We start from the raw sequence: 16,015 nt of genomic DNA on the forward strand, positions 1-16,015 counted from the left end.
CAAATTCCCTCCCTTAAGCTTTGAAAAATCCGGTTTCCTGATTGGTCCTCTTGTCAGGTGTTTGGTTCTCTTTGTTAACCCTTTACAGGTGAAAGAAACATTAACCCTTAGCTATCTGTTTATGACAGGAGGCCTACAAAAAAAACTTGACATAGATTATGCTGTTGGTGAGCTGAGACCACCACTTATCATACTGACCAATATTGTCATCTTGTTTCTTTGTATTCCCCTACCTGGCTGTATTCATCTGTAGTCTCTTATTTTACACTGAGGCTGTGATCTCCTTGGGATAGGGGATGGTCTTTATGTTTCTTCAAAGCTTAGCACAATGCAATCCTGGTCCATTGTCTCTTCTGAGGTACTGTGTTAATGCAAACCAATAATAATATTGATTCAGGTGGATTCTGAGTCCAAACAAATGCAGCTACAACTATGTATTAAAGGATTTCATTGCAGCCATAACAACTACATTTTTCTTTCATTTATTTTACATTTAAGTTCTGCAGCAAATTTCACACCAAGGCAACTTGCTTTTGAACTCCACAGCTGCAGAATCACACACAGTAACTAGTGCCCTGATTACAAGATGTACGTTCGGGACTTGATCTCAGCTGGTGTATATCAGCATTGAAGTCCATTCGCACCACTTGAGGGGTTTAAGCCATTGCTGCTACTACTTTTTCTTGACACACTATCGCAAACTCCAGCTTTCTGTTCCTTCCTCTTCCTTTTGTTCTCCTGAATAAATAACGCATCTTGTATAGAAGTGCACTTCTGCAAATCCCCACCAGCAGGATCCATATGGACCAATTAATACACAACACAGTGCGCTTTAGACCTCACATCCCTATAATGTGCATTTCCCCACTGTGTAGACAAGCCCCAATACAGATTGCTTTCTTCATGTTCTTCCTTCATACAGTTGTTGCTGACCTGGTTCTTACTAGAATACAAGGATCTGTTTTTTTTCTCTAGATCTAAAATTCTGGGTGCTTTTGTTTTATCACTTTCAGATGAACAATTACTGTACCTTCTGAACACCTGCTCTTCCTCAGTCTCTTGCTGGAGTTCTGTTTTGATTTCACATTCTGTTCGTTTATAGTCAGGCAATATCTCAGTGAAATAAAATGATTCCCCTCCTGCAGTGCATGTGCAGTTTCTGTTGAAAGGTATCATGTGCTTTTATGCTATTTTGTGTTTTAGTTGCTCACAAAAGGCAGAAGGTGAAGACCTGGGGCTCTAATACCTTTCAATTTAACTCTTACCTCTTGTCTTCCATCATTATGCCCCATACCACCCAATTGGATTTACTAAAACTAAGTGCTTTACCTTTCAGATTTATTTCGCATGCAGCATTTGGTGCATGGTCCACAGCTTGTTGCATCAAATTAATGACAAGAGAAGAGCCAGTAATTCCCAACATATTTTTTCCCCTCTTTCTTGGTAGTCTAATGGTAATTTATACATCAGAGAAGATCACTGACCCATTGAGGCTTGTCTATATTAACCCTGAAAAATCTAAGCAAACAACCTATCACCATCATGAACTTGAAAGTTCAGCTAGTGGTGTGGCCTCAGATTCCTTCCATAAACATTGATTCACTTCTCCTTTGAACTGACAAACATTATTTACCTTTATTGCCATGGGTGTCAGCTTGCTTAATGTTCCAGCTACCCTTGGGGTCACTAAGTTTTGTCTGAACTGCTTATTCTAGTCCCATCTTTACCATCAACTTATGGCCTTTGTTTATAATACTAACTTAATCAAAACAACTTATGGACATGAATCTGTCACTTTCCTTTAAGAGCATTTGAAAGCCCACATACTAACGGATGCTGTGTGTTATGAACTGGGGCATGGGTGGTCAGGCTTAGTAGTCAGAGCAAACGCAGTTGGGCTTAGTGAACGGAGTGGAGTCAGAAGCCAGGAACAAATCCAAAGGTCAGAGCTGGAGTCAGGAACTTACCCCCTAGTCTTATAACTCTGTTGAGGTGGGGGAGGCAGGAAACATAGTGACCTGGCCAGAGGCCCAAGCCACAAAGAGGAAGCCCTGCAGCTCATGGGACATAAGAGAGTGAGAGATTGGTACCAGGGGGCTGAGAAACTGCAAGAGGATGTGTTAAACCAGTGGGGAGGTAATTCCCAGATAAGCCCACAAGGAAGCACCTTAGTGTTGAGTGGAGCAAATGCTGTGTCAGTTTGCCATGTAGATACATATACACCAGAACAGGTATGCCACACTGGCCCAGCAACTAAAGAGTTAACACAGGCACTGTCCATGCCTTCCGGTCAGCAGCAGCTGAAGGGGAGGGTGGGGTGGCTACCAGAAGAGTGAGCAGGCTGGAAAAAGTTGTTCCTGCAAGCAAGCTACTAAAGGGCATCCCAGCAGGGGGTGAACTGAGGGACAGGCTGGAGAGCCTGCAGAGATCCAGGGGAGGTAGGAAGAAACTCGGGGCAGCATCAGAGTCAAAGAATCCTGACCATGCTTAGAGATTTCCAGCTCTATGAGATGGGTGGGACCTTGAAAGGTCATCAAGTCCAGTCCCCTGCCTTCCCTAGCAGGACCAAGTACTATGCCTGGCAATTTTTTTTTTTTGTCCTCCAGATCCCTCAATGGCCCCCTCAATGATTAAATTTACTACCCTGAGTTTAGCAGGCCAATGCTCAAACCACTGAGCTATCCCTCCCTCCTCTGCTTATGTGGCTTGAGGGCCGTGAATTGGAACCTAGTCGAATGGGCGGACGGGTAGGTCTGGGATCTCCTATGAACCCCCGGCAGACTTGGAACTGGAGAAAGGCTTTTCAGACTCCTGGGCACCAGAAATAGATTGACAGCCCCACAAGACTAGGAAGGCTGGCTAGATAGCAAGTGTCAAAAATCGAGACAGGAGGTGGGGGGATAATAGGTGCCTATGTGAGAAAAAGACCCCAAAATTGGGACTGTACCTATAAAATTTGGACATCTGGTCACCCTAAGGCTAGGTGAATCCTGAAGTTGCACCACCCTTGGCCCAAGGGGTTGTCGTTGCACTGACACACTGCCTCACGGTACTCCTAGACTGCAATCAAGTCCTCCCTTAACCTTCTTTTAAGCTAAAAAGATGGAGCTCCTTGAATCTATTGCTGTAAGGCATGTTTTCTAATCCTGTAATCCTGCTTGTGGCTCTTCTCTGAACCTTCTCCAATTTATCAGCATACTTCTTGAATTGTGGGCACCAGAACTGGACTCACTATTCCAGTAGCGGCAGAGGTGAAAGTAAGCCGGTATGGTGTACCAGCAAGAGCCAGTACACCGTGCTGGACCGCACTGGCTTCTGCGGTGGGAATTTAAAGGGTTCTGGGCTCCCAGCTGCAGTGGGCAGCCCAGAGCCCTTTAAATCCCGCCCGCGGCTCCGGCGGCCAGGCTGGGGCTGGGATTTAAAGGGTTTAGAGCTCCCCACAGTGGAAGGAGCTCCAGGCCCTTTAAATCCCGGCCCCAGCCCGGCAAGGCTCAGGGTTTCCTGCAGCCGTGGGAGCTCAGGGCCTTTAAATCCCACCCACAGCTCCAGCTTCTGGAGCTGTGGTGGGAATTTAAAGGGCCCAGAGCTCTGTAGCAGCTGGAGCCCCGGGCCCTTTAATTTGCCCCGGGGGCCAGGGCCGTCCTTAGGATTTATGGTGCCCTTGGCGAGATTATTAAACTGGTGCCCCTGTGCCTGATCTGCTCTTAGCAACACAAATATAAGCATACAGTACTGGAAAACTTGCCACATTCACGTTATTAAAACCAGTTTAACTTAATGAAGCTCACTGTGATGGCCTGATGCTACTAGCACTAAGAGCAGCACTATAGAAAAAATTCTGATTTGACAGAATGTGGCAATATAAATTTTTTTTAATTTGTCAAAATTTTATGGAAATTTATATGAAGAGGTTTATGTGAACAAAGATTTTGGGTTTTTTTGTAAAAATTAAAAAAAGCAAGTCTGTCTGGCTTTTTTGGGCTGCAAAATTCAGTCATAATACATCGTATGACAAAGCGTGGCTTGTTCGGGTTTGGCAAGAATAGCAAGACCAGTTCGCAGTTTGATCATTGTAAAGAGCAGAGATAAGTTTTTAATGAGCTTTAGTTTGAGAAACTCCGTTCTCCTGATGCTGACTTCAAGGAATTGGTCAGTAGAATAAACGAGCGGCAATGTCACTCGTTGAAATGTACACTCAGTAGAATTAGCATTAGAATTAGAATGTCACTCAGTAGAATACAAGTGCAAGTTCTGGCCACGTCCTGCTCAGGCAACTGCCAGCCGAGTAAATGACCAGCGGCAGCAGGCTGAAGTGGGGCTTGGTTGACTGGGAACCAAGACAAGGATCCAGGACCTGCTCAGCCGCTGCTGGTCCTGGGGTTCTGACGACCAACTCCTGCCAGCCAGGATCCCGGCGCCAACCCACTCAGACCGCTACCAGCCTGGGATTCTGCTCACCCAGGCTGGGCAGAGCAGAGTGGGGCTGGAGGCTGGGCTCACGATGGCAGGGGCAGCAGCGGAACCGCCCAGAGTAGCAGTAGGCTGATGTGCTGCGGCATCCCTCCAGACTGCAGCCGACTGAGCCACTCACCCAGCCCACTTAGCCCGCGCCGGCTGAGTGATGGAACCCAGACTGACAGCAGGTTGAAGTGGTTCAGCGGCCTGCTCAGCCCGCTGAGCCTGGCGTCTTGGGGGTCCCCGCAAGGCCAGCAGCAGTGCTGAGTGGGGGCAGTGTCTGGTTATCCCTCAGCGGCGTAGGGGCAGCAGCCGGCAACCCCCGAGCAGTGAATGAGTGAGCGCGCTCAGCCTGCGTGGCATACATCAAATCAGCTCACCTGCCACCTTTTGGCACGTGTCCGTAGGTTGCCAACAACCTTGCTTTAATACACTAGTAGAAGAATGAGATTAATTTACAGTCTGTTGGAGGGCTCTTATCAGGAAGTACGGGCTATACGGAATAGTCCGTCAACAATTTTTTGTTTCCTGATGAAAACTGGCCCACTTCCTACCTCGAAACTGACAAACCTGTCAGGAATAATTGTCAAAACAAACTTAATTTTGCTGTTTTTGGCTTAAAGATATTGTTGGTTTTTTTAACAAAAAATTATTGAAATTCGGATTCAGGATTGTTAGCAAGAATTTTTGGCAAAACAAAGTTGTTAAATACAAGTCCTTAATGGCAACACAGTACCTGCTTTCATGCTTGGCTCACACCCCCAGCAACTGCTGGTCCAACAGCTGGCAGTGGACAGCTCCAAATCACCTCTTGGGGTGCAGAGTGAGCGACAGCAGCAGCAAACCCTCAGGTCCAATCACATACGCAATGGGCACCACCACCAGCCCCTTATGGACGCATGGTGAATATTAGCCAGCATCTGATCTCAGACAGGTCACCCATGGAGCCACAAGTAGCTCATCCTGCACTTGTGCAGCTCCCCGGATGAGATGGATCGCTGGCAGCTGCCAGCCTCGGGGGAGAGGCGCTCCCAGCTAAGGTGACCAGATCCAGATGTCTGATTTTATAGGGCCAGTCCTGAGATTTGAGGCTTTTGTACTTATATAGGGCACCAATCTACCAGCACCACCTAGAAGTGACCAGACAGCAAGTTGTGAAAAATCAGGACCGGGGTGGGGGTGGGGGGTAAAAGGAGCCAATACAAGAAAAAGACCCCAAAATTGGGACTGTCCCTATAAAATAGGGATATCTGCTCACCCTACCCCAATCCCCTATCCTGATTTTTCACACATCTGGCTAACCCCAACCCAGCCCTGTGTTGACATTCCAATCCTGGCTCGCTGCGAAGTGAGTTACTTTCACTTTCATTCCTCAGCAGGCAGCCAGCCAGCCTCCTCCCCCCACCTATCCCTCAGCACCTCACCCAACCCAGCCCTGATGGAGGGGAGGGAGTAGAGAGAGAGGGATGCTCCTGGGGAGGAGGGAGAAAGGAGGGGGTGCTCCGTGGGGCAGGGGGGGGAGAAGAATGGATGTTATGGGGGACAACAAAGGATACTGGTTCCAGAGCCTGCCTCACCTCACCTCAGCCGGGGGGAAAGAGTCACACTCACAGGTGAGCTCCTTCCCCAACTCCTACCCGCTCCCCTTCCCAGAGACCCCAGCAGCGAATCCCCTCCCTCAGACTGTGCAGAATTCTGCTCTCTCTAGGACCCAGCAGCCCTGCTCTTACATGCTCAACTGCTTCCCGTCTGTCTGCGCTCCCAGCAGAGTGGTGCCCCCAGGCAGAGTGGTACCCTACGCGGCTGCCTATGGCTAAGGATGGCCCTGCTGGGGGCTCCCAGCCACCTCTGCAGCTGAGAGCCCTGGGTTGATTTAAAGGCCCTGGGGCTCCCAGCCACAGCCGGTGCACTAGGGCCTTTAAATCGTGAGAGACCACGCCTCTTCCAGATGAGGCCATGTCCCCCTCAGGACTCTGGCAGTACCGGTAAGTCCTGTAAGTTACTTTCACCCCTGAGTAGCGGTGGCACCAGTGCCAAACTCAGAGGTAAAACAAGCTTTGCTCTTCAAGATTCCTTTGTGTCCAAGGATAGCATCAGCCCATTTAGCCATAGCGCTGCCGTGGAGGAGCTCATGTTCAGCTAATTATCCACCATGATCCCCAAATCTTTTTCAAAGTTAAGGATTTTTGTGTGTGGATGGGATATGAGTTAGGGGCAACACTGAGCTTGAGTTAACTTTGCAATGAAGATAAGCCTTTTCAGGTCTTTGTGTGGTATGTAGCTCCTCTTCCAGCCACTTCATCCTGAATCATGTAATGGCCTCTTGCTTCATTTAGGATGTTGTAATTTCTTTCATGCTACATAGCATGTTAATGAAGGGCTTGCTCTTGAAAAGTGCTGAGCAACTGCAGCCTTTATTGGGTGAAATGCTAAATTCTCTATACAGTGTTTATTTGGGAGATTTTCTAAGGCACCAAGGGCTGTTAGGTCAGCTGGAAGGACCTAAGGAATTGGGTTCTAACTCTGCTTTGGCTGCGTTCTTACACAGAAAGTTAATTGAAGTCAATGGGAGTTCTGTGGGCCAGTGGCTTTGCTTGAATTGAAATCAATGGGAATTTCTGAGTGTAGAGAGAGTGTAAAAACTGAAGAAGGACTTCAGGAAGTGGCCCATCTCTTCAATGGGTGTTGGGTGGGGGGATGGGGGTGGTGCGAGGCGGAGGTTGCCCAGCACATGTTAAGATTAGGCCTCCGGTTTTCTGGATTTATATTTATATCAGCTTGTGTAGACTGGCTTAGCCCACTGTTTTTACTTTTTGATGGTTACTATGTATTACGTTTGTAATATGTCAGCCAATGTGTTTGAGACTTGCATAATCTCTTTTTGTATTTTAAACAATCATCTCAGAGCAATAATACATACTTACTTTTAAAAATATTTGTCTTGATATATTTCTTAATTTCTGCCCCTGGCACATCAAACTCAATAGACAATAGTCTAGTATTGGGAAGATGATTACATCACTGGTTTTATTTCTATATAACTGGCTTTCTGTTGTGGCTCCATGGAAATTCATTGCTTTTTATTGTCTGTTACTGTTGAATTTAAGAGAAAAGCAATAAATATAACGCGTATGCTGAATTACAGACCTTGATTGTGGTCTCGATTGTCTTTTAAGAAAGACAGTATAAGCTACTTCGCCAAGAACTAGATGAATGAGAGATGTAGATGATGGAAACATGCACAAAGCCTGTTTCTATCTGAGAAAGTTCTGTAGTTACATGGATTTTTAAGATCAGATTTTTTTTTTTTTAAATCTAGTGATTGTATCTTGCTGATAAACTAGAGGATCCAACCTTTAAGTATTTCAAAATATTAAGTCATACATCATTAGTAGGGAGAGTAATTATCTTGATGTGTCTTCATGGTGCTGAAAGCACTCTGCATGGCTAAGGGCACTGGTAAATTATTAGAGTGAATTAGGGTATGTCTATGCTGCTTCTGAAGGAAGCAGTTCTGCGCTAGTTCTGAAAGAACTCAAATGTGAAATTGAAGAACTACTAACGGTAGTCTCTAACCTATTGTTTAAATCAGCTTCTGTACCAAATGACTGGAGGATAGCTAATGTGATGCCAACTTTTTAAAAGGGCTCCAGAGGTGATCCCAGCAATTACCGGCCAGTAAGCTTGACTTCAGTACCGGGTAAACTGGTTGAAACTATAGTAAAGAACAATATTGTCAGACACATAGATGAACAAAACTTGTTGGGGAAGAGTCAGCTTAGTTTTTGGGGAGGCATGATTTCCCTTTACAATCTACTAGAATTCTTTGAGGGGAGGGTCAACAAGCGTATGAACAAGGGGGATCCAGTGGATATCACGTACTTAGATTTTCAGAAAGCCTTTGATAAGGTCCCTCACCAAAGGCTATTAAGCAAAGTAAACTGTCATGGGATAAGAAGGAAAGTCCTCTCAAAGATCGGTAACAGGTTAAAAGATAGGAAACAAAGGATAAGAAAAAATGGTCAGCTCTCAGAATGGAGAGAGGTAAATAGTGGTGTCCCTCAGGGTTCTCTACTGGGCCTAGTCCTATTCAACATATACGTAAATGATCTGGAAAAATGGGCAAGCAGTGAGGTGGCGAAATTTGCAGATGATACAAAACTACTCAAGATAATTAAGTCCCAGGCAGACTACAAAGCGCTACAAAAGGATCTCTCAAAACTGTGTGACTGGACAACAAAATGGCAGATGAAATTTCATGTTGATAAATGCAAAGTAATGCACATTGGAAAACATAATCCCAACTATACATATAAAATGATGAGGTCTAAATTAGCTGTTACCAAGATCTCTTTCTTCAGTGGTGTCATTGTGGATAGTTCTCTGAAAGCATCCACTCAATATGCAGCAGCAGTCAAAAAAGCAAACAGAATGTTGAGAATAATTAAGAAAGGGATATAATAGGACAGATAATCTCATATTGCCTCTATATAAATCCATGGTATGCCCACATCTTACGCACAAAATATGCACACAATTCCCAGAAATTAGTGCATGTCCAACAATAGCTATTAGTCAATGCAGAAGAAAGTATCCCTTTAATATAATGTGCACTTACTATGTCTTTTTTTCAAAAGTACCTTAATGGTTTGTTTCTTGTGATATATGTAGTTTTGCACTGTCTCCCCCCTTCCCAGTGCAGGACCTTTCATGTAGGAGCTTTGTGGAACATCATCTGGCCCATTTGATGATCTTAGTATGTGGAACTAGCCCCAACAGTCTACAGGTAACTAGAAATATTTATGAAAAACAACACCAACTGAATAAAAATAAACAATACAATTTTTTCTAATTGCCTGGAAGGCAAAAGAACTGATGTCAAAAAATTAAGGTCTCCTCCAAAACAGTGAAAATAGCAAACATCCTCACATACTCTCTTCAGAAAGCTAAGAAGTTAAAAAAAAAAACCCAACAAAAACAAACAAAAAAACAAATGTAGAAAGTTAAACCAAAACCTCAAACTATATTAAAATCCTATTGAATGGTGAAGAGTTTGACAACTTGCCACCAAGAACCTGAAATCTTCCTAGGGAATGATTGCTCACGACAAGAAGAGGGGTAATTGAACTGAAATCACCATGGATGATCTCATTAGTGATGTCCTAATAACATTCATTTGACTAGAGTTTATCACACATTTCACAATTTACACTCAGAAGCAGATGTATGACATATTAAAATAGATTTTGTTTTGATCTCAACAAAGATGAGAGTAAATACTTTTAAAGTAACATGTAGCTGGCTGAATGTGGCTCCTGTGGACTTCAGTGAGAGCTGTGGGTGAGCTCTCAAGTGCAGAATTTGGTCCAATTTACTTAGTTAGTGCACTGAATCTGAAGTGCGGTGAATCCACATCATATTGATTTATAAACCACAAAACAGTTTTCTCCAGAAGCATGAGTGGGCTGACTGGAAGCCACAAAGACACTGATTACCAATGCCAAACTGAAATTCAAGGTCAAGTTCAGTGGTGATGTGAATGATTGATTGATTTACATAAGTTACAGGTCAGGCATAAGTTAGAAAATTGATGGAAATGTCAAGGCAGAATAACTTGTAACCAGCTTGGTGGATGTGCTAAATGAATGTGATTTACAGTGATCAGATCGCCTAAGAGGACCCAGGGGTGAAAGTAACTTAAAGGACTTACTGGTACTGCCGAAGTCCTGAGCGGGGGCATGGCCTCAACCAGAAGAGGCGATGCCTTTAAATAAAGATTTAAAGGCCCCACTCTGGCTGCAGCTGGAAGCCCTGGGGCCTTTAAATCACCCCTGGAGCTACCAGCTGCAGAGGCAGCTGGGAGCCCAGGGCTAAGGGGTGATTTAAAGGGCCAATGGCTCTGGCTGACACTACTGCAGAGGAGCTCCGGGCCCGTTAAATCGCTGATGCAACCCTACCACTGCTACCCTGGGGTTCTGGCAGCTAGGCTTGGGCAGCACTTAACGGGCCAGGGCTCCCCGCAGCAACAGGAGCCCCAGGCCCTTTAAATCGCTGCCCGAGCCCGGCTGCTGGAGCCCTACGGACAGTACTGGCTTCCTTTCAGCTCTGTGGGGACCGAATACTGCCAAATAGTGCATGTAATGCCAATGGGATTGGCACCTACAGAAGGGATGAAATCAGTCCTAAGCGTGTTTATTGAGGCTCTTCCGGTAGGTGAACACCAAGAGTCTATAGAGGCTATGAAGCAGAAAGAGCTGTGTTCAGGAGAGTAGAAGGAAGCAGGGCAGAAGATTCTGTCTCCATTTCCATGAGCTGGCCAGCTGCTTTACTGTAGGTCCTTGTATTTGAGAGTTCTTGTTAAAATGGTGTATGAAGGAGAGAGAGCTGTGTGCTCTCTCTCTCTCTCTCTCTCTCTCTCTCTTTAAGTTACTCACTTTGTGAACAAATGTCTGTGTGACAAGTAAAGCCCTTCATTTCACTTATACCAATTTTGACTGAAAATGTCCCAGGTTTTATTAAAGCAATCATTCAGTGTTTACACTTTTTAAAATCCAACTTTTGGATGTGCCAAACTTCTCAGACCTGACTTCTTGTTCTGAAAGGAGTAACCTGGACCTCCCGGTCCCCAGTATTAACTCCAATATTTACTCAGAAAACTGAAGTTTATTTTTTGCATTGACTTTCACCCTATTTTAATTTTTTTTTGTAATAAACACTGATAAATTCCTGGGACATTTAAAACAAAATAAAAACCAGAAATGAAGAGCTTTAATTATGAGGTTAAAAAAATCCTTTAAATAGACTCCACCATGTGCAATTCAACAATGACTTCAGCATGTTTTCTAAACCATTACTCCATTATGGCCAGTTAATGCTTTCTCTTTTTCTTTCTCTTGAAGGGGTAGCCTCTGGATCTCTATGGCTCTTTCGTGGTCTGCTTTTTGTCTGGCCGCTTGTGCCTCCATTTCCATCTTTTTAATTCATCTGTCTCTTATGCATCTTTTCGTTTTCTTCTACTTGCAACCTGTGGAGCTTCAACTTTTTGGTAGGCTCACTTTCACTCATTTTTTCTTCCTTTTCCTGTCTCTACTTCCCTTGCCTGAAATAAGCAAACAGAAAATAACAAACGAGTAATCCCTTTGTCTGTTCTCTAGCCAACACACTTAAAATCACCACCAATTATCCTGCTCGCTGGGCCACGATAATCTCCTTGGTGCAGGGACAGAATGTTACTACAGGATCAAGCACAGTATTAGTGCCCAATAAATTACAAATAGTAAGAATACTACAAGCCAGTATTCAGGGCCTTGCTGGGCTGTTCCCATTAGGAGAAAAAATTGATGATACAAGTCAAATATTTCTTGGATTCAGTCCCATTTGATTACAAAGAATGTACACACAGTCCTATTTTCCTAAAGACAGTAGAAAAACAGAATAGCAGGCAGTTTCCTTGCACACCAATCCAAGTCTGGCATTGTGCTGACTGGAAAGGCAAAAAGAAGCTCTGTCTCGTGACTAGTTCCAAGGTCATGCTCTTTGTCTGCTAGCTTTCTCCTTGCTTTTTGCCTCTCTCCCACACAGGTTAGGCTAGCATAGCTATGTTTCTCTGGAGTGTGTTTTTCACCACACCTCTGAGAGACTTAGCTATGCCAATATAAGCTTTCAGTACGGACCAGCCCAGAGTGGACTCCAGCTCAGTCTCCCATAGCTGTCCTGGCTTGCTGGTGCTAGGAGGAAGAAAAACCAGCAAATCTTTATTTTTTGCTATAGGCAAATCTGTAACCTGCCCACCCCACAAGGAACTAAACAGGGCTTGCAATCCCTGTTCTATCCCAGTGACTGAAGTTTAGGTGCCTAAATACCTCTGAAAGTCAGGCTCCTAGAGCATTCCTTTTATCAGGGAAATCCCATTAGACACTGTCACCACTTGCACTATTTTCTGAAGGAAAAAGGGGAAATGATCATTGTGAAAACCAAGGGCATATCTACATGAGAAAGGTGAACCAGTTTAATTAAAGGAGTGACTTTTAAACCGGTTTAGTGAAACAGATTGCAAAAGATTGTGTGGAGAAACTTATTTCATTTCAAACCAGGGTCAGTCCAATGTTGCCTAAATTGATTAGGAATCAGATTATGCTAAACTGGAATAGTAGTGTCCTTGCTGGGACTTGCACAGCTTGAGCTAAATGGGTTTTAAACCAGATTTAAATTAAACGACTGCACAAGATTTCACTGGGGTCGAATCCATCATCTAGGCCAGGGAGTCCCCTCAAAGCTCACAAAAGAAGTATCCAGAATGACCATATTCTATTTTATATTCCATTTCACCGCCTGTTGGAATAATATGAATAGATGTCTATCATACATATTTGAACTGGACTGTGTAAGGTGGTTGAGAAGACCTGAAAGCTAGCTGAAATGGTTTTTAATCACTTTTTTTTCTCTCTCTCTCTTCAAAAAATGACCCTTCAAACCAACTGAATGTTTGTGGGATATTTTATTTTGGTCAATTTTTTCCATTTGTAGGGGGAGGGGGAAAACTAAAGTATTTCCTTGGGATATTTCTGATTTTAAAAAAAAGTTCCAATTTTTTCCAGGGGGAATATTTTGACCAGATCTCTCTCTCTCTCTCTCTATTAGTAATATTGTCTTTCTTTTACATGCACTAGAATTGCCCAGGAAATCATGGGAGTCTTGTCTTAGGAGTGACCAAGAGAGGAGATTTTTCAAAGGCATAAATGGGCACGGAATATTTGATATTTGAATCGTTGGTTAAAATCTTTGCTGAGACATCCTCATCTTATGGAGCGTGCATTTGATGATAATAAAAGGGTGCAAAGTAGAGTTGGTGTCTTCAGATAAGCTAACTGCAGAATCCATTCAGTCAGGCTAACAGCTCTGAGGGTCAGTGGGAGAATAGAGAAAGGAATTTGAGTTCCTAATAGATGCTATTGAACAGTTCATCAGCTTTCTGGTTTTTCTCTGAGTCACAACAAAGGCTCTTGTAGAGATTAGTCATATGAAGTAACATATGACAATGGTAAAGGATCACAGGGAGAGTCATTTGATTTCAATACTAGACAGCAAACTATATCAGAACAAAGAGTGCTGCTCTGTCTCTAACACTGTACAGTTTCTACCTAGAACCTTTCCTATCTCCCTCTTCTGCCTGGCTTCCTGTTACAGGTTTAAAAGAACAGTAAAGATATCTTCCTGGATGTCCTATAGTATATAGTAAGGTAGCCAGAGAAATCCATGAATCCCACTATGAATTATGGGAGCTGACACCCACTTTTCCCCTTCTCCTGCTTAAAAGGAAAACTCCATCTACTGTTCTATTCTCTTGCCCCCCGTTCCTCCAGCCAAGTTCTGTGTTCCCTGTCTCCCAGGTAACGCAGCACAGCAGTTCGGGGCAGATGGAGAAAGTTAACACCAGAATCTTGAGTCTTTCAGCTGGAAGAGAAGGGTACTCTCATTGCAAGGGAGCTAACAGTGTGTTAACTATTCGTAACTATCAGATTGCAGTACAGTCCATATAACCTGCCTGCAACTTTGCAGTATGACCCCATCAGTCACAAAGGAATCAGGTCTGGGCTGCTTTAGTGCTTTTGAGAATTACAAGAAGCATACTGGTGCTGCATGCAGTGATTGGCAACTCTATTCCCTAAATGAGTCCCCCTACATGGTTCTGGGGCCTTTGTGTTGCAGAAGCTGTTGTCTTTTGCATGTAGAGCTCAGTAAATATTTTTGCTCAAAACTGTTTGTTGGGTAAAAAATGCAGAGTCAGGGACACTGAAACATTTTATGAATTTTTGCTTGTTTATTTCAGTAAAAAAACAAAATTCCCAAAAAACCAAAATGTTTTGTTTTGACCTTTTCAAAATGAAACTTAGGGGATTTTTTTCCTTCAATTTGAAACTGCTTTTCACTTTAATTTTTATTTAAAAGATTTTTTTCCAAAAAATGTTAATAGCTCAAAATCAAAACAAAATGTTTTGGATCAAATATTATTTTAACTTTTCAAGAAGCTAAACATTTTGAAAAAATAAGTTTTGGGCTTGACTTAACACACACACACTTCTTATTTTGATTTGATTTGGTTTTAAGAATTGCCAGTCAACCAACAAATTAGTTATTCACCCAGCTGTGTTTGCATGAGGCTTATAATGGAAATCCTGGCTCCTAGTGGCAATTAAAGACAATTGCAGAATTAGGAATACATTCCCTGTGCCTTTCCAAGAGAAGCATATTTTCCCCCTGGAGTGATGCTGAATGAGACCATAAATGCCCTAACAAATGTTAAATAATGATAATAACTGTATATTTAATGACCATATACTATTCCCCCATCTCCATGCAAGCCTTCCACTGAAATTAGTGGGAGACCTGCTGTGGATTGAGGGGTGCTTATAGTTTTAAATTTTTACCTTGACCCATGGATCACAATATAAAATGAAAGTTGGTCCTGCCGATGAATGAGTTTGACAATTTGAGTATATACAATAGTTTGTTGTAGAGACTCTACTCTGTTAGCCCTACTCATGCTGAATAGTGCCTTACTCCTCAAGCTGTCCCACTTACTCTGTGTGAGTAGGGATGGCAGAAGCCAGGATTAAAATTAAGTTCTCCTGACTTCCAACCCTATGTTCATTCCATCAGACCACACATTCCAAAGAAATATTGCAATAATGAAATATAGCAAAATAAAACCATACACAGTCACAACTTCCTGTCCCCCCTCTCTCATCAAAACACACATACAAAAACCAAACCCCAGTACTACAACTGGCCCAAGAAAAAAAGACAGGAACTGATTTCTTCTTACCTATAACTCACTGAGAGATGTTAAATAGACCTACAGTACTCAAGAAGAACTATTGGGAATAGACATGGGGAGGTAGTGATGGTCTGTTACAAGTATGTATGTTTGCATTAGGGAAGCAGCAATTCCTCCCTTCCTCTTTCCCAATTATTCTGATAAGTAAAGCTGTAGGAGTTAGAACTATTGCTAACTGAACCGTTACAGCACAGGTAACACTAATAAAGAACCTAACTTACTAAAAATATTAGCCAAGAACTACTTAAAAATTTTTTTCTTCAAGACTAGCACCTTCTGGGAAAGGTTCAAGTATCTTGTTAGTATTTCATGATAAAGAAACTGTGTAATGAGAAATACACTGGTGACTCCTTTCCCCTCCCCACCATCAGTTCAGTCTTGCAAGGTGTTGAACCTTCTCCAACTCGCTATCACTACAGTATTTTGGGATTGCAGGTCCCAGAGTGCCTGTAACTCACCACACACAATGATGCATGCCACTATGACTGTATCATGCAAAGTTAAGCAATACATCTTCCATCATCATGTTACTCTGCATGAGTGAAGTGCCAGTGAAAACTGGAAAGATCAGACTCAGGCCTGGTCTACACTACGCGTTTAAATCGATTTAAAGAGCGTTAAATCGATTTAACGCTGTACCCATCCACACTACAACGCCCTTTATATCGATATAAAGGGCTCTTTAAATCGATTTCTGTACTCCACCCCGACGAGAGGAGTAGC

Source organism: Chelonoidis abingdonii, chromosome 8 (genome assembly GCF_003597395.2).
Source record: "Chelonoidis abingdonii isolate Lonesome George chromosome 8, CheloAbing_2.0, whole genome shotgun sequence".
In the NCBI taxonomy this organism is placed as follows: Eukaryota; Metazoa; Chordata; order Testudines; family Testudinidae; genus Chelonoidis; species Chelonoidis abingdonii.